General features: G+C 45.3%; 41 pseudogenes; all 41 read right to left on the bottom strand.

Moving 5' to 3' along the window:
- Nucleotides 1–257: 257 nt before the first annotated feature.
- On the bottom strand, nucleotides 258–376 carry LOC140288822 (5S ribosomal RNA; annotated as a pseudogene).
- Nucleotides 377–648: 272 nt separating this feature from the next.
- Nucleotides 649–767, bottom strand: LOC140292194 (5S ribosomal RNA; annotated as a pseudogene).
- Nucleotides 768–1,036: 269 nt separating this feature from the next.
- LOC140277547 (5S ribosomal RNA) lies at nucleotides 1,037–1,155 on the bottom strand (annotated as a pseudogene).
- Nucleotides 1,156–1,427: 272 nt separating this feature from the next.
- LOC140287436 (5S ribosomal RNA) lies at nucleotides 1,428–1,546 on the bottom strand (annotated as a pseudogene).
- A 269-nt stretch (nucleotides 1,547–1,815) lies between these two features.
- Nucleotides 1,816–1,934, bottom strand: LOC140274898 (5S ribosomal RNA; annotated as a pseudogene).
- Nucleotides 1,935–2,203: 269 nt separating this feature from the next.
- Nucleotides 2,204–2,322, bottom strand: LOC140290524 (5S ribosomal RNA; annotated as a pseudogene).
- A 269-nt stretch (nucleotides 2,323–2,591) lies between these two features.
- On the bottom strand, nucleotides 2,592–2,710 carry LOC140293247 (5S ribosomal RNA; annotated as a pseudogene).
- Nucleotides 2,711–2,979: 269 nt separating this feature from the next.
- Nucleotides 2,980–3,098, bottom strand: LOC140290936 (5S ribosomal RNA; annotated as a pseudogene).
- A 269-nt stretch (nucleotides 3,099–3,367) lies between these two features.
- LOC140293761 (5S ribosomal RNA) lies at nucleotides 3,368–3,486 on the bottom strand (annotated as a pseudogene).
- Nucleotides 3,487–3,755: 269 nt separating this feature from the next.
- Nucleotides 3,756–3,874, bottom strand: LOC140266460 (5S ribosomal RNA; annotated as a pseudogene).
- Nucleotides 3,875–4,143: 269 nt separating this feature from the next.
- Nucleotides 4,144–4,262, bottom strand: LOC140274891 (5S ribosomal RNA; annotated as a pseudogene).
- A 269-nt stretch (nucleotides 4,263–4,531) lies between these two features.
- On the bottom strand, nucleotides 4,532–4,650 carry LOC140290523 (5S ribosomal RNA; annotated as a pseudogene).
- Nucleotides 4,651–5,297: 647 nt separating this feature from the next.
- On the bottom strand, nucleotides 5,298–5,416 carry LOC140266449 (5S ribosomal RNA; annotated as a pseudogene).
- A 269-nt stretch (nucleotides 5,417–5,685) lies between these two features.
- Nucleotides 5,686–5,804, bottom strand: LOC140314521 (5S ribosomal RNA; annotated as a pseudogene).
- Nucleotides 5,805–6,073: 269 nt separating this feature from the next.
- On the bottom strand, nucleotides 6,074–6,192 carry LOC140280919 (5S ribosomal RNA; annotated as a pseudogene).
- Nucleotides 6,193–6,464: 272 nt separating this feature from the next.
- Nucleotides 6,465–6,583, bottom strand: LOC140289639 (5S ribosomal RNA; annotated as a pseudogene).
- A 269-nt stretch (nucleotides 6,584–6,852) lies between these two features.
- LOC140267905 (5S ribosomal RNA) lies at nucleotides 6,853–6,971 on the bottom strand (annotated as a pseudogene).
- A 269-nt stretch (nucleotides 6,972–7,240) lies between these two features.
- Nucleotides 7,241–7,359, bottom strand: LOC140289762 (5S ribosomal RNA; annotated as a pseudogene).
- Nucleotides 7,360–7,631: 272 nt separating this feature from the next.
- LOC140280351 (5S ribosomal RNA) lies at nucleotides 7,632–7,750 on the bottom strand (annotated as a pseudogene).
- Nucleotides 7,751–8,022: 272 nt separating this feature from the next.
- Nucleotides 8,023–8,141, bottom strand: LOC140289638 (5S ribosomal RNA; annotated as a pseudogene).
- A 269-nt stretch (nucleotides 8,142–8,410) lies between these two features.
- LOC140267894 (5S ribosomal RNA) lies at nucleotides 8,411–8,529 on the bottom strand (annotated as a pseudogene).
- Nucleotides 8,530–9,187: 658 nt separating this feature from the next.
- LOC140289175 (5S ribosomal RNA) lies at nucleotides 9,188–9,306 on the bottom strand (annotated as a pseudogene).
- A 272-nt stretch (nucleotides 9,307–9,578) lies between these two features.
- Nucleotides 9,579–9,697, bottom strand: LOC140286674 (5S ribosomal RNA; annotated as a pseudogene).
- A 272-nt stretch (nucleotides 9,698–9,969) lies between these two features.
- On the bottom strand, nucleotides 9,970–10,088 carry LOC140289637 (5S ribosomal RNA; annotated as a pseudogene).
- A 269-nt stretch (nucleotides 10,089–10,357) lies between these two features.
- Nucleotides 10,358–10,476, bottom strand: LOC140290935 (5S ribosomal RNA; annotated as a pseudogene).
- A 269-nt stretch (nucleotides 10,477–10,745) lies between these two features.
- Nucleotides 10,746–10,864, bottom strand: LOC140293760 (5S ribosomal RNA; annotated as a pseudogene).
- Nucleotides 10,865–11,133: 269 nt separating this feature from the next.
- On the bottom strand, nucleotides 11,134–11,252 carry LOC140266438 (5S ribosomal RNA; annotated as a pseudogene).
- Nucleotides 11,253–11,521: 269 nt separating this feature from the next.
- On the bottom strand, nucleotides 11,522–11,640 carry LOC140274885 (5S ribosomal RNA; annotated as a pseudogene).
- A 269-nt stretch (nucleotides 11,641–11,909) lies between these two features.
- LOC140290522 (5S ribosomal RNA) lies at nucleotides 11,910–12,028 on the bottom strand (annotated as a pseudogene).
- Nucleotides 12,029–12,675: 647 nt separating this feature from the next.
- Nucleotides 12,676–12,794, bottom strand: LOC140266416 (5S ribosomal RNA; annotated as a pseudogene).
- A 269-nt stretch (nucleotides 12,795–13,063) lies between these two features.
- Nucleotides 13,064–13,182, bottom strand: LOC140314518 (5S ribosomal RNA; annotated as a pseudogene).
- Nucleotides 13,183–13,451: 269 nt separating this feature from the next.
- On the bottom strand, nucleotides 13,452–13,570 carry LOC140280908 (5S ribosomal RNA; annotated as a pseudogene).
- A 272-nt stretch (nucleotides 13,571–13,842) lies between these two features.
- LOC140289636 (5S ribosomal RNA) lies at nucleotides 13,843–13,961 on the bottom strand (annotated as a pseudogene).
- A 269-nt stretch (nucleotides 13,962–14,230) lies between these two features.
- LOC140267883 (5S ribosomal RNA) lies at nucleotides 14,231–14,349 on the bottom strand (annotated as a pseudogene).
- A 269-nt stretch (nucleotides 14,350–14,618) lies between these two features.
- On the bottom strand, nucleotides 14,619–14,737 carry LOC140289174 (5S ribosomal RNA; annotated as a pseudogene).
- A 272-nt stretch (nucleotides 14,738–15,009) lies between these two features.
- On the bottom strand, nucleotides 15,010–15,128 carry LOC140289635 (5S ribosomal RNA; annotated as a pseudogene).
- A 269-nt stretch (nucleotides 15,129–15,397) lies between these two features.
- LOC140267872 (5S ribosomal RNA) lies at nucleotides 15,398–15,516 on the bottom strand (annotated as a pseudogene).
- A 658-nt stretch (nucleotides 15,517–16,174) lies between these two features.
- Nucleotides 16,175–16,293, bottom strand: LOC140289173 (5S ribosomal RNA; annotated as a pseudogene).
- A 272-nt stretch (nucleotides 16,294–16,565) lies between these two features.
- Nucleotides 16,566–16,684, bottom strand: LOC140301824 (5S ribosomal RNA; annotated as a pseudogene).
- A 272-nt stretch (nucleotides 16,685–16,956) lies between these two features.
- On the bottom strand, nucleotides 16,957–17,075 carry LOC140316021 (5S ribosomal RNA; annotated as a pseudogene).
- A 269-nt stretch (nucleotides 17,076–17,344) lies between these two features.
- Nucleotides 17,345–17,463, bottom strand: LOC140296774 (5S ribosomal RNA; annotated as a pseudogene).
- Between the last annotated feature and the right edge of the window lie 3,056 nt (nucleotides 17,464–20,519).

Below are 20,519 nucleotides of genomic sequence, written 5' to 3'. Positions count from 1 at the left end.
AAATGTGCATTATATAGGTACTGGAATCATACGGTTCCTCTATGCAACCAGATAATTGCTGAGAAAGGCTGATGTGTAGCGGGCAAATCATCTTCTTCCCTGACGTGATAATTTTCTCCAGCTGAACATGAGACTCTCAGATCACTTCGTGTCTGCCAACAAAGCAGCAGAAGCTGAAGATGACCAACTTCCTCATGTGTCACAGGGTGATCAGACGTTGCAACAAAAGACATGCAGGTGGTAGAGAGAAGAGAAAAAGCTTAAGGTACCTGGTATTCCCAAGCGGTCTCCCATTCAAGTACTAACCAGGCCCAACCGTGCTTGGCTTCCGAGATCAGACGAGGTCGGACTTATTCAGGGTGGTGTGGCCGTAAGCAACAATATCGGTGACAAATGTGCATTATATAGGTACTGGAATCATACACTTCCTCTGTATAACCAGATAATTGCCGAAAAAGGCTGACTTGTAGTGGGTTCATCTTCCTCCTTGATGTGATTATTCTCTGGAGCTGAAACTGAGACTCTCAGATCACTTCATGTCTGCCAACAAAGCAGCAGCAGCAGCTGAAGATGACCAACTTCCTCATGTGTCACAGGGTGATCAGACGTTGCAACAAAAGACATGCAGGTGGTAGAGAGAAGAGAAAAAGCTTACAGCACCTGGTATTCCCAAGCTGACTCCTATCCAAGTACTAACCAGGTACAACCCTGCTTGGCGTCCGAGATCAGACGAGGTCGGGCTTATTCAGGGTGGTGTGGCCGTAAGCAACAATGTCTCTGACAAATGTGCATTATATAGGTACTGGAATCATACGGTTCCTCTATGCAACCAGATAATTGCCGAGAAAGGCTGATGTGTAGCGGACAAATCATCTTCTCTGATGTGATCATTCTCTGCAACTGAAACTGAGACTCTCAGATCACCTCGTGTCTATCAACAAAGCAGCAGCAGCTGAAGATGACCAACTTCTTCACGTGTCACAGGGTGATCAGACGTTGCAACAAAAGACATGCAGGTGGTAGAGAGAAGAGAAAAAGCTTACAGCACCTGGTATTCCCAAGCTGTCTCCTATCCAAGTACTAACCAGGTACAACCCTGCTTGGCTTCCGAGATCAGACGAGGTCGGGCTTATTCAGGGTGGTGTGGCCGTAAGCAACAATGTCTCTGACAAATGTGCATTATATAGGTACTGGAATCATACGGTTCCTCTATGCAACCAGATAATTGCTGAGAAAGGCTGATGTGTAGCGGGCAAATCATCTTCTTCCCTGACGTGATAATTTTCTCCAGCTGAACATGAGACTCTCAGATCACTTCGTGTCTGCCAACAAAGCAGCAGAAGCTGAAGATGACCAACTTCCTCATGTGTCACAGGGTGATCAGACGTTGCAACAAAAGACATGCAGGTGGTAGAGAGAAGAGAAAAAGCTTAAGGTACCTGGTATTCCAAAGCGGTCTCCCATTCAAGTACTAACCAGGCCCAACCGTGCTTGGCTTCCGAGATCAGACGAGGTCGGGCTTATTCAGGGTGGTGTGGCCGTAAGCAAAAATATCGGTGACAATTGTGCATTATATAGGTACTGGAATCATACACTTCCTCTGTGTAACCAGATAATTGCCGAAAAAGGCTGACTTGTAGTGGGTTCATCTTCCTCCTTGATGTGATTATTCTCTTCAGCTGAAACTGAGACTCTCAGATCACTTCGTGTCTGCCAACAAAGCAGCAGAAAATGAAGATGACCAACTTCCTCATGTGTCACAGGGTGATCAGACGTTGCAACAAAAGACATGCAGGTGGTAGAGAGAAGAGAAAAAGCTTAAGGCACCTGGTATTCCCAAGCAGTCTCCCATTCAAGTACTAACCAGGCCCAACCCTGCTTGGCTTCCGAGATCAGACGAGGTTGGGCTTATTCAGGGTGGTGTGGCCATAAGCAACAATTTTGGTGACAAATGTGCATTATATAGGTACTGGAATCATACACTTCCTCTGTATAACCAGATAATTGCCGAAAAAGGCTGACTTGTAGTGGGTTCATCTTCCTCCTTGATGTGATTATTCTCTGCAGCTGAAACTGAGACTCTCAGATCACCTCGTGTCTATCAACAAAGCAGCAGCAGCTGAAGATGACTAACTTCTTCACGTGTCACAGGGTGATCAGACGTTGCAACAAAAGACATGCAGGTGGTAGAGAGAAGAGAGAAAGCTTACAGCACCTGGTATTCCCAAGCTGTCTCCCATCCAAGTACTAACCAGGTACAACCCTGCTTGGCGTCCGAGATCAGACGAGGTCGGGCTTATTCAGGGTGGTGTGGCCGTAAGCAACATTGTCTCTGACAAATGTGCATTATATAGGTACTGGAATCATACGGTTCCTCTATGCAACCAGATAATTGCCGAGAAAGGCTGATGTGTAGCGGGCAAATCATCTTCTCTGATGTGATCATTATCTGCAACTGAAACTGAGACTCTCAGATCACTTCGTGTCAGCCAACAAAGCAGCAGCAGCTGAAGATGACCAACTTCCTCATGTGTCACAGGGTGATCAGGAGTTGCAACAAAAGACATGCAGGTGCTAGAGAGAAGAGAAGAAGCTTACAGCACCTGGTATTCCCAAGCAGTCTCCCACCCAAGTACTAAGGAGGTTCAGCCCTGCTTGGCTTCCGAGATCAGACGAGGTCGGGCATGTTCAGGGTGGTGTGGCCGTAAGCAACAATGTGTCTGACAAATGTGCATTATATAAGTACAGGAATCATACGGTTCCTCTATGTAACCAGATAATTGCTGAGAAAGGCTGATCTGTAGTGGGCACATCTTCTTCCCTGAAGTGATTATTCTCTTTTGCTGAAACTGAGACTCTCAGATCACTTCGTGTCTTCCAACAAAGCAGCAGCAGCTGAAGATGGCCAACTTCCTCATGTGTCACAGGGTGATCAGACGTTGCAACAAAAGACATGCAGGTTGTAGAGAGAAGAGAAAACGCTTACAGCACCTGGTATTCCCAAGCAGTCTCCCATTAAAGTACTAACCAGGCCCAACCCTCCTTGGCTTCCGAGATCAGACGAGGTCGGGCTTATTCAGGGTGGTGTGGCCATAAGGAACAATTTCTGTGACAAATGTGCATTATATAGGTACTGGAATCATACACTTCCTCTATGTAACCAGATAATTGCAGAGAAAGGCTGACGTGTTATGGGCACATCTTCTTCCCTGATGTGATTATTCTCTGCAGCTGAAACTGAGACTCTCAGATCACTTCGTGTCTGCCAACAAAGCAGCAGCAGCTGAAGATGACCAACTTCCTCATGTGTCACAGGGTGATCAGACGTTGCAACAAAAGACATGCAGGTTGTAGAGAGAAGAGAAAACGCTTACAGAACCTGGTATTCCCAAGCAGTCTCCCATTAAAGTACTAACCAGGCCCAACCCTCCTTGGCTTCCGAGATCAGACGAGGTCGGGCTTATTCAGGGTGGTGTGGCCGTAAGGAACAATTTCTGTGACAAATGTGCATTATATAGGTACTGGAATCATACGGTTCCTCTATGTAACCAGATAATTGCTGAGAAAGGCTGATCTGTAGTGGGCACATCTTCTTCCCTGACGTGATAATTTTCTCCAGCTGAACATGAGACTCTCAGATCACTTCGTGTCTGCCAACAAAGCAGCAGAAGCTGAAGATGACCATCTTCCTCATGTGTCACAGGGTGATCAGACGTTGCAACAAAAGACATGCAGGTGGTAGAGAGAAGAGAAAAAGCTTAAGGTACCTGGTATTCCCAAGCGGTCTCCCATTCAAGTACTAACCAGGCCCAACCGTGCTTGGCTTCCGAGATCAGACGAGGTCGGGCTTATTCAGGGTGGTGTGGCCGTAAGCAAAAATATCGGTGACAATTGTGCATTATATAGGTACTGGAATCATACACTTCCTCTGTGTAACCAGATAATTGCCGAAAAAGGCTGACTTGTAGTGGGTTCATCTTCCTCCTTGATGTGATTATTCTCTTCAGCTGAAACTGAGACTCTCAGATCACTTCGTGTCTGCCAACAAAGCAGCAGAAAATGAAGATGACCAACTTCCTCATGTGTCACAGGGTGATCAGACGTTGCAACAAAAGACATGCAGGTGGTAGAGAGAAGAGAAAAAGCTTAAGGCACCTGGTATTCCCAAGCAGTCTCCCATTCAAGTACTAACCAGGCCCAACCCTGCTTGGCTTCCGAGATCAGACGAGGTTGGGCTTATTCAGGGTGGTGTGGCCATAAGCAAAAATTTTGGTGACAAATGTGCATTATATAGGTACTGGAATCATACACTTCCTCTGTATAACCAGATAATTGCCGAAAAAGGCTGACTTGTAGTGGGTTCATCTTCCTCCTTGATGTGATTATTCTCTGCAGCTGAAACTGAGACTCTCAGATCACCTCGTGTCTATCAACAAAGCAGCAGCAGCTGAAGATGACTAACTTCTTCACGTGTCACAGGGTGATCAGACGTTGCAACAAAAGACATGCAGGTGGTAGAGAGAAGAGAAAAAGCTTACAGCACCTGGTATTCCCAAGCTGTCTCCCATCCAAGTACTAACCAGGTACAACCCTGCTTGGCGTCCGAGATCAGACGAGGTCGGGCTTATTCAGGGTGGTGTGGCCGTAAGCAACAATGTCTCTGACAAATGTGCATTATATAGGTACTGGAATCATACGGTTCCTCTATGCAACCAGATAATTGCCGAGAAAGGCTGATGTGTAGCGGGCAAATCATCTTCTCTGATGTGATCATTCTCTGCAACTTAAACTGAGACTCTCAGATCACTTCGTGTCAGCCAACAAAGCAGCAGCAGCTGAAGATGACCAACTTCCTCATGTGTCACAGGGTGATCAGACGTTGCAACAAAAGACATGCAGGTGGTAGAGAGAAGAGAAAAAGCTTACAGCACCTGGTATTCCCAAGCAGTCTCCCATCCAAGTACTAAGGAGGCTCAACCCTGCTTGGCTTACGAGATCAGGCATGTTCAGGGTGGTGTGGCCGTAAGCAACAATGTGTCTGACAAATGTGCATTATATAAGTACAGGAATCATACGGTTCCTCTATGTAACCAGATAATTGCTGAGAAAGGCTGATCTGTAGTGGGCACATCTTCTTCCCTGACGTGATAATTTTCTCCAGCTGAACATGAGACTCTCAGATCACTTCGTGTCTGCCAACAAAGCAGCAGAAGCTGAAGATGACCAACTTCCTCATGTGTCACAGGGTGATCAGACGTTGCAACAAAAGACATGCAGGTGGTAGAGAGAAGAGAAAAAGCTTAAGGTACCTGGTATTCCCAAGCGGTCTCCCATTCAAGTACTAACCAGGCCCAACCGTGCTTGGCTTCCGAGATCAGACGAGGTCGGGCTTATTCAGGGTGGTGTGGCCGTAAGCAAAAATATCGGTGACAATTGTGCATTATATAGGTACTGGAATCATACACTTCCTCTGTGTAACCAGATAATTGCCGAAAAAGGCTGACTTGTAGTGGGTTCATCTTCCTCCTTGATGTGATTATTCTCTTCAGCTGAAACTGAGACTCTCAGATCACTTCGTGTCTGCCAACAAAGCAGCAGAAAATGAAGATGACCAACTTCCTCATGTGTCACAGGGTGCTCAGACGTTGCAACAAAAGACATGAAGGTGGTAGAGAGAAGAGAAAAAGCTTAAAGCACCTGGTATTCCCATGCAGTCTACCATCCAAGTACTAACCAGGCCCAAACCTGCTTGGCTTCCGAGATCAGACGAGGTCGGGTATATTCAGGGTGGTGTGGCCGTAAGCAACAATAACTGTGACAAATGTGCATTATATAGGTACTGGAATCATACAGTTCCTCTATGTAACCAGATTATTGCCGAGAAAAGCTGATAAGTAGTGGGCACATCTTCTTCCCTGACGTGATTATTCTCTCGAGCTGAAACTGAGACTCTCAGATCACTTCGTGTCTGCCAACAAAGCAGCAGCAGCTGAAGATGACCACCTTCCTCATGTGTCACAGGGTGATCAGACGTTGCAACAAAAGACATGCAGGTGGTAGAGAGAGGAGAAAAAGCTTACAGCACCTGGTATTCCCAAGAGGACTCCCATCCAAGTACTAACAAGGCCCAATCCTGCTTGGCTTCCAAGATCAGACGAGGTCGGGCTTATTCAGGGTGGTGTGGCCGTAAGCGACATTAACTGTGACAAATGTGCATTATATAGGTACTGGAATCATACACTTCTTCTATGTAACCAGATAATTGCAGAGAAAGGCTGACTTGTAGTGGGCACATCTTCTTCCCTGATGTGATTATTCTCTGCAGCTGAAACTGAGACTCTCAGATCACTTTGTGTCTGCCAACAAAGAAGCAGCAGCTGCTGAAGATGACCAACTTCCTCATGTGTCACAGGATGATCAGACGTTGCAACAAAAGACATGCAGGTGGTAGAGAGGAGAGAAGAAGCGTACAGCACCTGGTATTCCCAAGCAGTCTCCCATCCAAGTACTAAGCAGGCTCAACCCTGTTTGGCTTCCGAGATCAGACGAGGTCGGGCATGTTCAGGGTGGTGTGGCCGCAAGCGACAATGTCTCTGACAAATGTGCATTATATAGGTACTGGAATCATACGGTTCCTCTATGCAACCAGATAATTGCCGAGAAAGGCTGATGTGTAGCGGGCATATCATCTTCTCTGATGTGATCATTCTCTTCAGCTGAAACTGAGACTCTCAGATCACTTCGTGTCTGCCAACAAAGCAGCAGAAGCTGAAGATGACCAACTTCCTCATGTGTCTCAGGGTGATCAGACGTTGCAACAAAAGACATGTAGGTGGTAGAGAGAAGAGAAAAAGCTTAAGGCACCTGGTATTCCCAAGCGGTCTCGCATTCAAGTACTAACCAGGCCCAACCCTGCTTGGCTTCCGAGATCAGACGAGGTCGGGCTTATTCAGGGTGGTGTGGCCGTAAGCAACAATATCGGTGACAAATGTGCATTATATAGGTACTGGAATCATACACTTCCTCTGTGTAACCAGATAATTGCCGAAAAAGGCTGACTTGTAGTGGGTTCATCTTCCTCCTTGATGTGATTATTCTCTCCAGCTGAAAATGAGACTCTCAGATCACCTCGTGTCTATCAACAAAGCAGCAGCAGCTGAAGATGACCAACTTCTTCACGTGTCACAGGGTGATCAGACATTGCAACAAAAGACATGCAGGTGGTAGAGAGAAGAGAAAAAGCTTAAAGCACCTGGTATTCCCAAGCAGTCTCCCATCCAAGTACTAACCAGGCCCAAACCTGCTTGGCTTCCAAGATCAGACGAGGTCGGGCTTATTCAGGGTGGTGTGGCTGTAAGCAACAATATCTGTGACAAATGTGCATTATATAAGTACTGGAATCATACACTTCCTCTATGTAACCAGATAATTGCCGAGAAAGGCTGACTTGTAGTGGGCACATATTCTTCCCCGATGTGATTATTTTCTGCAGCTGAAACTGAGACTCTCAGATCACTTTGTGTCTGCCAACAAAGAAGCAGCAGCTGCTGAAGATGACCAACTTCCTCATGTGTCACAGGATGATCAGACGTTGCAACAAAAGACATGCAGGTGGTAGAGAGGAGAGAAGAAGCGTACAGCACCTGGTATTCCCAAGCAGTCTCCCATCCAAGTACTAACCAGGCCCAAACCTGCTTGGCTTCCAAGATCAGACGAGGTCGGGCTTATTCAGGGTGGTGTGGCCGTAAGCAACAATATCTGTGACAAATGTGCATTATATAAGTACTGGAATCATACACTTCCTCTATGTAACCAGATAATTGCCGAGAAAGGCTGACTTGTAGTGGGCACATCTTCTTCCCCGATGTGATTATTTTCTGCAGCTGAAACTGAGACTCTCAGATCACTTTGTGTCTGCCAACAAAGAAGCAGCAGCTGCTGAAGATGACCAACTTCCTCATGTGTCACAGGATGATCAGACGTTGCAACAAAAGACATGCAGGTGGTAGAGAGAAGAGAAGAAGCGTACAGCACCTGGTATTCCCAAGCAGTCTCCCATCCAAGTACTAAGCAGGCTCAACCCTGTTTGGCTTCCGAGATCAGACGAGGTCGGGCATGTTCAGGGTGGTGTGGCCGCAAGCGACAATGTCTCTGACAAATGTGCATTATATAGGTACTGGAATCATACGGTTCCTCTATGCAACCAGATAATTGCCGAGAAAGGCTGATGTGTAGCGGGCATATCATCTTCTCTGATGTGATCATTCTCTTCAGCTGAAACTGAGACTCTCAGATCACTTCGTGTCTGCCAACAAAGCAGCAGAAGCTGAAGATGACCAACTTCCTCATGTGTCTCAGGGTGATCAGACGTTGCAACAAAAGACATGTAGGTGGTAGAGAGAAGAGAAAAAGCTTAAGGCACCTGGTATTCCCAAGCGGTCTCGCATTCAAGTACTAACCAGGCCCAACCCTGCTTGGCTTCCGAGATCAGACGAGGTCGGGCTTATTCAGGGTGGTGTGGCCGTAAGCAACAATATCGGTGACAAATGTGCATTATATAGGTACTGGAATCATACACTTCCTCTGTGTAACCAGATAATTGCCGAAAAAGGCTGACTTGTAGTGGGTTCATCTTCCTCCTTGATGTGATTATTCTCTCCAGCTGAAAATGAGACTCTCAGATCACCTCGTGTCTATCAACAAAGCAGCAGCAGCTGAAGATGACCAACTTCTTCACGTGTCACAGGGTGATCAGACATTGCAACAAAAGACATGCAGGTGGTAGAGAGAAGAGAAAAAGCTTACAGCACCTGGTTATTCACAAGCTGTCTCCCATCCAAGTAGTAAGCAGTTACAACCCTGCTTGGCGTCCGAGATCAGACGAGGTGGGGCTTATTCAGGGTGGTGTGGCCGTAAGCAACAATGTCTCTGACAAATGTGCATTATATAGGTACTGGAATCATACGGTTCCTCTATGCAACCAGATAATTGCCGAGAAAGGCTGACTTGTAGTGGGCACATCTTCTTCCCTGACGTGATAATTCTCTCCAGCTGAAAATGAGACTCTCAGATCACTTCGTGTCTGCCAACAAAGCAGCAGCAGCTGAAGATGACCAACTTCCTCATGTGTCACAAGGTGATCAGACGTTGCAACAAAAGACATGCAGGTGGTAGAGAGAAGAGAAAAAGCTTAAAGCACCTGGTATTCCCAAGCAGTCTCCCATCCAAGTACTAACCAGGCCCAAACCTGCTTGGCTTCCAAGATCAGACGAGGTCGGGCTTATTCAGGGTGGTGTGGCCGTAAGCAACAATATCTGTGACAAATGTGCATTATATAAGTACTGGAATCATACACTTCCTCTATGTAACCAGATAATTGCCGAGAAAGGCTGACTTGTAGTGGGCACATCTTCTTCCCCGATGTGATTATTTTCTGCAGCTGAAACTGAGACTCTCAGATCACTTCGTGTCTGCCAACAAAGAAGCAGCAGCTGCTGAAGATGACCAACTTCCTCATGTGTCACAGGATGATCAGACGTTGCAACAAAAGACATGCAGGTGGTAGAGAGAAGAGAAGAAGCTTACAGCACCTGGTATTCCCAAGAGGTCTCCCATCGAAGTACTAACCAGGCACAAACCTGCTCTGCTTCCGAGATCAGACGAGGTCGGGCTTATTCAGGGTGGTGTGGCCGTAAGCAACAATATCTCTGACAAATGTCCATTATATAGGTACTGGAATCATACGGTTCCTCTATGCAACCAGTTAATTGCAGAGAAAGGCTGATGTGTAGCGGGCACATCTTCTTCCCCCATGTGATTATTTTCTGCAGCTGAAACTGAGACTCTCAGATCACTTCGTGTCTGCCAACAAAGAAGCAGCAGCTGCTGAAGATGACCAACTTCCTCATGTGTCACAGGATGATCAGACGTTGCAACAAAAGACATGCAGGTGGTAGAGAGGAGAGAAGAAGCGTACAGCACCTGGTATTCCCAAGCAGTCTCCCATCCAAGTACTAAGCAGGCTCAACCCTGTTTGGCTTCCGAGATCAGACGAGGTCGGGCATGTTCAGGGTGGTGTGGCCGCAAGCGACAATGTCTCTGACAAATGTGCATTATATAGGTACTGGAATCATACGGTTCCTCTATGTAACCAGATAATTGCTGAGAAAGGCTGATCTGTAGTGGGCACATCTTCTTCCCTGAAGTGATTATTCTCTTTAGCTGAAACTGAGACTCTCAGATCACTTCGTGTCTTCCAACAAAGCAGCAGCAGCTGAAGATGGCCAACTTCCTCATGTGTCACAGGGTGATCAGACGTTGCAACAAAAGACATGCAGGTTGTAGAGAGAAGAGAAAACGCTTACAGCACCTGGTATTCCCAAGCAGTCTCCCATTAAAGTACTAACCAGGCCCAACCCTCCTTGGCTTCCGAGATCAGACGAGGTCGGGCTTATTCAGGGTGGTGTGGCCATAAGGAACAATTTCTGTGACAAATGTGCATTATATAGGTACTGGAATCATACACTTCCTCTATGTAACCAGATAATTGCAGAGAAAGGCTGACGTGTTATGGGCACATCTTCTTCCCTGATGTGATTATTCTCTGCAGCTGAAACTGAGACTCTCAGATCACTTCGTGTCTGCCAACAAAGCAGCAGCAGCTGAAGATGACCAACTTCCTCATGTGTCACAGGGTGATCAGACGTTGCAACAAAAGACATGCAGGTTGTAGAGAGAAGAGAAAACGCTTACAGAACCTGGTATTCCCAAGCAGTCTCCCATTAAAGTACTAACCAGGCCCAACCCTCCTTGGCTTCCGAGATCAGACGAGGTCGGGCTTATTCAGGGTGGTGTGGCCGTAAGGAACAATTTCTGTGACAAATGTGCATTATATAGGTACTGGAATCATACGGTTCCTCTATGTAACCAGATAATTGCTGAGAAAGGCTGATCTGTAGTGGGCACATCTTCTTCCCTGACGTGATAATTTTCTCCAGCTGAACATGAGACTCTCAGATCACTTCGTGTCTGCCAACAAAGCAGCAGAAGCTGAAGATGACCATCTTCCTCATGTGTCACAGGGTGATCAGACGTTGCAACAAAAGACATGCAGGTGGTAGAGAGAAGAGAAAAAGCTTAAGGTACCTGGTATTCCCAAGCGGTCTCCCATTCAAGTACTAACCAGGCCCAACCGTGCTTGGCTTCCGAGATCAGACGAGGTCGGGCTTATTCAGGGTGGTGTGGCCGTAAGCAAAAATATCGGTGACAATTGTGCATTATATAGGTACTGGAATCATACACTTCCTCTGTGTAACCAGATAATTGCCGAAAAAGGCTGACTTGTAGTGGGTTCATCTTCCTCCTTGATGTGATTATTCTCTTCAGCTGAAACTGAGACTCTCAGATCACTTCGTGTCTGCCAACAAAGCAGCAGAAAATGAAGATGACCAACTTCCTCATGTGTCACAGGGTGATCAGACGTTGCAACAAAAGACATGCAGGTGGTAGAGAGAAGAGAAAAAGCTTAAGGCACCTGGTATTCCCAAGCAGTCTCCCATTCAAGTACTAACCAGGCCCAACCCTGCTTGGCTTCCGAGATCAGACGAGGTTGGGCTTATTCAGGGTGGTGTGGCCATAAGCAAAAATTTTGGTGACAAATGTGCATTATATAGGTACTGGAATCATACACTTCCTCTGTATAACCAGATAATTGCCGAAAAAGGCTGACTTGTAGTGGGTTCATCTTCCTCCTTGATGTGATTATTCTCTGCAGCTGAAACTGAGACTCTCAGATCACCTCGTGTCTATCAACAAAGCAGCAGCAGCTGAAGATGACTAACTTCTTCACGTGTCACAGGGTGATCAGACGTTGCAACAAAAGACATGCAGGTGGTAGAGAGAAGAGAAAAAGCTTACAGCACCTGGTATTCCCAAGCTGTCTCCCATCCAAGTACTAACCAGGTACAACCCTGCTTGGCGTCCGAGATCAGACGAGGTCGGGCTTATTCAGGGTGGTGTGGCCGTAAGCAACAATGTCTCTGACAAATGTGCATTATATAGGTACTGGAATCATACGGTTCCTCTATGCAACCAGATAATTGCCGAGAAAGGCTGATGTGTAGCGGGCAAATCATCTTCTCTGATGTGATCATTCTCTGCAACTTAAACTGAGACTCTCAGATCACTTCGTGTCAGCCAACAAAGCAGCAGCAGCTGAAGATGACCAACTTCCTCATGTGTCACAGGGTGATCAGACGTTGCAACAAAAGACATGCAGGTGGTAGAGAGAAGAGAAAAAGCTTACAGCACCTGGTATTCCCAAGCAGTCTCCCATCCAAGTACTAAGGAGGCTCAACCCTGCTTGGCTTACGAGATCAGGCATGTTCAGGGTGGTGTGGCCGTAAGCAACAATGTGTCTGACAAATGTGCATTATATAAGTACAGGAATCATACGGTTCCTCTATGTAACCAGATAATTGCTGAGAAAGGCTGATCTGTAGTGGGCACATCTTCTTCCCTGACGTGATAATTTTCTCCAGCTGAACATGAGACTCTCAGATCACTTCGTGTCTGCCAACAAAGCAGCAGAAGCTGAAGATGACCAACTTCCTCATGTGTCACAGGGTGATCAGACGTTGCAACAAAAGACATGCAGGTGGTAGAGAGAAGAGAAAAAGCTTAAGGTACCTGGTATTCCCAAGCGGTCTCCCATTCAAGTACTAACCAGGCCCAACCGTGCTTGGCTTCCGAGATCAGACGAGGTCGGGCTTATTCAGGGTGGTGTGGCCGTAAGCAAAAATATCGGTGACAATTGTGCATTATATAGGTACTGGAATCATACACTTCCTCTGTGTAACCAGATAATTGCCGAAAAAGGCTGACTTGTAGTGGGTTCATCTTCCTCCTTGATGTGATTATTCTCTTCAGCTGAAATTGAGACTCTCAGATCACTTCGTGTCTGCCAACAAAGCAGCAGAAAATGAAGATGACCAACTTCCTCATGTGTCACAGGGTGCTCAGACGTTGCAACAAAAGACATGAAGGTGGTAGAGAGAAGAGAAAAAGCTTAAAGCACCTGGTATTCCCATGCAGTCTACCATCCAAGTACTAACCAGGCCCAAACCTGCTTGGCTTCCGAGATCAGACGAGGTCGGGTATATTCAGGGTGGTGTGGCCGTAAGCAACAATAACTGTGACAAATGTGCATTATATAGGTACTGGAATCATACAGTTCCTCTATGTAACCAGATTATTGCCGAGAAAAGCTGATAAGTAGTGGGCACATCTTCTTCCCTGACGTGATTATTCTCTCGAGCTGAAACTGAGACTCTCAGATCACTTCGTGTCTGCCAACAAAGCAGCAGCAGCTGAAGATGACCACCTTCCTCATGTGTCACAGGGTGATCAGACGTTGCAACAAAAGACATGCAGGTGGTAGAGAGAGGAGAAAAAGCTTACAGCACCTGGTATTCCCAAGAGGACTCCCATCCAAGTACTAACAAGGCCCAATCCTGCTTGGCTTCCAAGATCAGACGAGGTCGGGCTTATTCAGGGTGGTGTGGCCGTAAGCGACATTAACTGTGACAAATGTGCATTATATAGGTACTGGAATCATACACTTCTTCTATGTAACCAGATAATTGCAGAGAAAGGCTGACTTGTAGTGGGCACATCTTCTTCCCTGATGTGATTATTCTCTGCAGCTGAAACTGAGACTCTCAGATCACTTTGTGTCTGCCAACAAAGAAGCAGCAGCTGCTGAAGATGACCAACTTCCTCATGTGTCACAGGATGATCAGACGTTGCAACAAAAGACATGCAGGTGGTAGAGAGGAGAGAAGAAGCGTACAGCACCTGGTATTCCCAAGCAGTCTCCCATCCAAGTACTAAGCAGGCTCAACCCTGTTTGGCTTCCGAGATCAGACGAGGTCGGGCATGTTCAGGGTGGTGTGGCCGCAAGCGACAATGTCTCTGACAAATGTGCATTATATAGGTACTGGAATCATACGGTTCCTCTATGCAACCAGATAATTGCCGAGAAAGGCTGATGTGTAGCGGGCATATCATCTTCTCTGATGTGATCATTCTCTTCAGCTGAAACTGAGACTCTCAGATCACTTCGTGTCTGCCAACAAAGCAGCAGAAGCTGAAGATGACCAACTTCCTCATGTGTCTCAGGGTGATCAGACGTTGCAACAAAAGACATGTAGATGGTAGAGAGAAGAGAAAAAGCTTAAGGCACCTGGTATTCCCAAGCGGTCTCGCATTCAAGTACTAACCAGGCCCAACCCTGCTTGGCTTCCGAGATCAGACGAGGTCGGGCTTATTCAGGGTGGTGTGGCCGTAAGCAACAATATCGGTGACAAATGTGCATTATATAGGTACTGGAATCATACACTTCCTCTGTGTAACCAGATAATTGCCGAAAAAGGCTGACTTGTAGTGGGTTCATCTTCCTCCTTGATGTGATTATTCTCTCCAGCTGAAAATGAGACTCTCAGATCACCTCGTGTCTATCAACAAAGCAGCAGCAGCTGAAGATGACCAACTTCTTCACGTGTCACAGGGTGATCAGACATTGCAACAAAAGACATGCAGGTGGTAGAGAGAAGAGAAAAAGCTTAAAGCACCTGGTATTCCCAAGCAGTCTCCCATCCAAGTACTAACCAGGCCCAAACCTGCTTGGCTTCCAAGATCAGACGAGGTCGGGCTTATTCAGGGTGGTGTGGCCGTAAGCAACAATATCTGTGACAAATGTGCATTATATAAGTACTGGAATCATACACTTCCTCTATGTAACCAGATAATTGCCGAGAAAGGCTGACTTGTAGTGGGCACATCTTCTTCCCCGATGTGATTATTTTCTGCAGCTGAAACTGAGACTCTCAGATCACTTTGTGTCTGCCAACAAAGAAGCAGCAGCTGCTGAAGATGACCAACTTCCTCATGTGTCACAGGATGATCAGACGTTGCAACAAAAGACATGCAGGTGGTAGAGAGGAGAGAAGAAGCGTACAGCACCTGGTATTCCCAAGCAGTCTCCCATCCAAGTACTAAGCAGGCTCAACCCTGTTTGGCTTCCGAGATCAGACGAGGTCGGGCATGTTCAGGGTGGTGTGGCCGCAAGCGACAATGTCTCTGACAAATGTGCATTATATAGGTACTGGAATCATACGGTTCCTCTATGCAACCAGATAATTGCCGAGAAAGGCTGATGTGTAGCGGGCATATCATCTTCTCTGATGTGATCATTCTCTTCAGCTGAAACTGAGACTCTCAGATCACTTCGTGTCTGCCAACAAAGCAGCAGAAGCTGAAGATGACCAACTTCCTCATGTGTCTCAGGGTGATCAGACGTTGCAACAAAAGACATGTAGGTGGTAGAGAGAAGAGAAAAAGCTTAAGGCACCTGGTATTCCCAAGCGGTCTCGCATTCAAGTACTAACCAGGCCCAACCCTGCTTGGCTTCCGAGATCAGACGAGGTCGGGCTTATTCAGGGTGGTGTGGCCGTAAGCAACAATATCGGTGACAAATGTGCATTATATAGGTACTGGAATCATACACTTCCTCTGTGTAACCAGATAATTGCCGAAAAAGGCTGACTTGTAGTGGGTTCATCTTCCTCCTTGATGTGATTATTCTCTCCAGCTGAAAATGAGACTCTCAGATCACCTCGTGTCTATCAACAAAGCAGCAGCAGCTGAAGATGACCAACTTCTTCACGTGTCACAGGGTGATCAGACATTGCAACAAAAGACATGCAGGTGGTAGAGAGAAGAGAAAAAGCTTACAGCACCTGGTTATTCACAAGCTGTCTCCCATCCAAGTAGTAAGCAGTTACAACCCTGCTTGGCGTCCGAGATCAGACGAGGTGGGGCTTATTCAGGGTGGTGTGGCCGTAAGCAACAATGTCTCTGACAAATGTGCATTATATAGGTACTGGAATCATACGGTTCCTCTATGCAACCAGATAATTGCCGAGAAAGGCTGACTTGTAGTGGGCACATCTTCTTCCCTGACGTGATAATTCTCTCCAGCTGAAAATGAGACTCTCAGATCACTTCGTGTCTGCCAACAAAGCAGCAGCAGCTGAAGATGACCAACTTCCTCATGTGTCACAAGGTGATCAGACGTTGCAACAAAAGACATGCAGGTGGTAGAGAGAAGAGAAAAAGCTTAAAGCACCTGGTATTCCCAAGCAGTCTCCCATCCAAGTACTAACCAGGCCCAAACCTGCTTGGCTTCCAAGATCAGACGAGGTCGGGCTTATTCAGGGTGGTGTGGCCGTAAGCAACAATATCTGTGACAAATGTGCATTATATAAGTACTGGAATCATACACTTCCTCTATGTAACCAGATAATTGCCGAGAAAGGCTGACTTGTAGTGGGCACATCTTCTTCCCCGATGTGATTATTTTCTGCAGCTGAAACTGAGACTCTCAGATCACTTCGTGTCTGCCAACAAAGAAGCAGCAGCTGCTGAAGATGACCAACTTCCTCATGTGTCACAGGATGATCAGACGTTGCAACAAAAGACATGCAGGTGGTAGAGAGAAGAGAAGAAGCTTACAGCACCTGGTATTCCCAAGAGGTCTCCCATCGAAGTACTAACCAGGCCCAAACCTGCTCTGCTTCCGAGATCAGACGAGGTCGGGCTTATTCAGGGTGGTGTGGCCGTAAGCAACAATATCTCTGACAAATGTCCATTATATAGGTACTGGAATCATACGGTTCCTCTATGCAACCAGTTAATTGCAGAGAAAGGCTGATGTGTAGCGGGCACATCTTCTTCCCCCATGTGATTATTTTCTGCAGCTGAAACTGAGACTCTCAGATCACTTCGTGTCTGCCAACAAAGAAGCAGCAGCTGCTGAAGATGACCAACTTCCTCATGTGTCACAGGATGATCAGACGTTGCAACAAAAGACATGGAGGTGGTAGACAGAAGAGAAGAAGCTTACAGCACCTGGTATTCCCAAGAGGTCTCCCATCGAAGTACTAACCAGGCCCAACCCTGCTTGGGTTCCGAGATCACACGAGGTTGGGCATATTCAGGGTGGTGTGGCCGTAAGTAACAATGTCTGTGACAAATGTGCATTATATAGGTACTGGAATCATACGGTTCCTCTATGCAACCAGATAATTGCCAAGAAAGGCTAACTTGTAGTGGGCACATCTTCTTCCCTGATGTGATTATTCTCTACAGCTGAAACTGAGACTCTCAGATCACTTCGTGTCTGCCAAAAAAGCAGCAGCAGCTGAAGATGACGAACTTCTTCACGTGTCACAGGGTGATCAGACGTTGCAACAAAAGACATGCAGGTGGTAGAGAGAAGAGAAAAAGCTTACATCACCTGGTATTCCCAAGCGGTCTCTCATCAAAGTACTAACCACGCCCAAACCTCCTTGGCTTCTGAGATCAGACGAGGTCAGACATATTCAGGGTGGTTTGGCCGTAAGCAACAATCTCTGTGACAAATGTGCATTATATAGGCAATGGAATCATATGGTTCCTCTATGTAACCAGATAATTGCCGAGAAAGGCTGATATGTAGTGGGCACATCTTGTTCCCTGACGTGATAATTTTCTCCAGCTGAAAATGAGACTCTCAGATCACTTCGTGTCTGCCAATAAAGCAGCAGCAGCTGAAGATGACCAACTTCCTCATGTGTCACAGGGTGATCAGACGTTGCAACAAAAGACATGCAGGTTGTAGAGAGAAAAGAAAAAACCTACAGCACCTGGTATTCCCAAGCAGTCTCCCATCCAAATACTAACAAGGCCCAACCCTGCTTGGCTTCCGAGATCAGACTTATTCAGGGTGGTGTGGCCGTAAGCAACAATAACTGTGACAAATGTGCATTATATAGGTACGATAGGTGCGACGTTTTAACTGCGGCGTTAAGTTTACGTTAAGTGTCTGTCTGTCTGTCTGTCTGTTCGCAGATGATTGCTCGTCTGTTACTGTGTGATTATTGTTACAATGTTAATAAAGTTTGATAATTTTACTTGAACCAAGAACAGCCTTCACATTTTTATTTAATTTCCCTTTGCAAAACAGGACGACAGTGAGTGTGAGTGACATCCATTTAATGCAATTGTCAAAAGTGAAGCCAGAATTACTTGGAGAATTATTTTACATTTATTAACAAAACCCAACACTCTTTGTCTCAACCAAAGATTTTTTAAAAATACTTTCTTTGCTCAATTTGGAATTTGTTTCATTCACTTGTGTTGCACAAATAGTGATACAGATAGATAGCTAGTCTCTCAAATAATTGAGTGTACCAAAAAAAGAGGGGAAAAATGATGGGAGGCTTATTTACATTTACAGTTATACACATGTTGTGTGCTCCCCCCTACAGTAGGCTTTAGTAAAGTCCAAAGCACTGTGGTATGTTGGGGTGTTGCCACAATACAGGTTCGAATCCCACAAGAAACATGAAAATTAAACAGATGATAAACCTTGCAATAAGTGCAGAGGTGTGTGTAAACAATGTTGAGAAGATAAGAGAAAAGTGGATATAGTGTACGTTTTATCTCCTTTTCTCCCCCCCCCCTTCCTCTTTTTTTCCTTTTCCCCCCTTTCGGGCAGTCCCTTTTGCCCCTTTTTTGGCCGAAAGGTCAGCACTCTGGACTTTGAATCCAGTGATCCGAGTTCAAATCTCGGTGGAACCTACAGGTGTGCTGTCATGTTTGTGTTCTGGAAAGAAAATGAGTGGATGAGGTTAGTCAGTTGTCAAGTCACACCAGAGTGTGTGATTGACCAATTCCAAAGAGAGGGCTTAAATTGTTTAATGTTGAAAAAGTGAAACATTCAGCTGAGAGGGTCTGTGCTATTTGCCTTCTCACCTCCGGGTGTCTCTAATTGAATCTATTTGATTTCTTCTTCCATATTAATTTGCAATGCATATATTTTTCCATGCTCTCCGTTTGGAATTTGGACACAGAAGCCAAAGGAGAAGGAAACAGGAAAAACAATCCCATGGTAACAATCAGCGACAAGGAGAACTACTCAAAAGCCTACATAATTAACCCGGTGCCCAACCATGGGCCAACCAATCATCCAATCAAGGAGCGGCAATTTCTGCCGGCCGGGATCTGAGCGCCAACTCCATGCGGTGCGCACAAGTTGGTACTGATTTAGGAAAAAGAGGATTGTACAATTTTACTCCTTGGTATGGATACTCTTTCAAAAAAGTCCAAAAAATAAAATATGTGGTTGACAAAACTGTGTGACTCAGTCCTTCAACACAAAAGGCAGGCAAAGGAAAATCAGCTGTCCTCTCTATCTAATCATAGGAGGATGGCCTGACTACGATCAGGGACCTGAGCAGCAAAGAATAGATAGACATGATAAATAGTTATATATATATATATATACATATATATATGTACATACTAGTCTCCAATACTACTATGATAAAAAGAGATCCAATGTACAGGTCTAAGTTGTACAGGAATGTGTTGTAGAAATTTGTTCTATATTTTTGTTGTAAATCCACAACAGGTTTCATCATCTGCTAATCCTGAAGGAGACACTAGTTGTAAAGGAATTTATTAATACATAAAAATGCTTATATTATAAGACTGAAACATTCTTGAACAGCAGATCACTGTAAAGACATACATATAATATTGTGATTATGTCAGTGGGTCAACAATTTTGTAAAGGCAACTTTACATAAAAAAATTTAAAATCTTGTAAAAATATAACAATGTAAACATAAAAACAGCAACCTCAAAACAAAACATAGCATGTTACCTGGATGGAAAACCATGCGTCTCTACAGCCTGAAGGAAGAAATCTTGGGCTGTTGATGCCTTGTTGTTATTGGTAGCATGTCGGTACATGATCTTTGTGAGCATTTGGAAAACATAAAAACCACAGAAACACATTAAACATTAACTACAATAATATAAGAATAATAAATGAATGAAATATTGTTCCATGTGTAATGTTAGACTTAAAGCTATACTTACCTTTCTGGCATGTAGCACGGCACTTATTAAAAATTTAAACTACTTGAACTGTCTCCTCATCTATGTGCTAACAACCAGAACCCACTGATGTGGACTCAGAAATAAAGTTTCCAATGTTTTCCAAACACAAATGAATACATTTCAGAAATGTACTGAGGCCAGATAGAAAAAGTGCACGTGCAGCCGCTTTAAACTGTCAAACAGGCAATGTAACGGCAGTTATATTTATGTTTCGCCACTAGATGCAGCTATGATTTTATGGCCATAGAGAATGTCCGTATAACACGTTTGTTTTAAGTGTTTTGATGTATATATTTAATATTTAGCAATGTTTAAAGGATATAGTTAATAACATTTGGTGTTAGGTAAAAGTTAAAAGTTAAAACTTGATAAGTTTAGTTTAAGGTGACGGTGATGTCACTTCCGGTTTAAAAAAGCGGTCCGGTAAACTGGTATCATTGATATGGATCCAATAAAGAAAGCAATCAACGAAGACCATAAGCGGTTTTAAGTTTACCGGTTTGTCCACTTGC

Source organism: Leuresthes tenuis, unplaced genomic scaffold (genome assembly GCF_036924035.1).
Source record: "Leuresthes tenuis unplaced genomic scaffold, fLeuTen1.0.hap1 SCAF_1, whole genome shotgun sequence".
Taxonomy (NCBI): Eukaryota; Metazoa; Chordata; class Actinopteri; order Atheriniformes; family Atherinopsidae; genus Leuresthes; species Leuresthes tenuis.
This window is presented reverse-complemented; position numbering and strand designations above follow the sequence as displayed.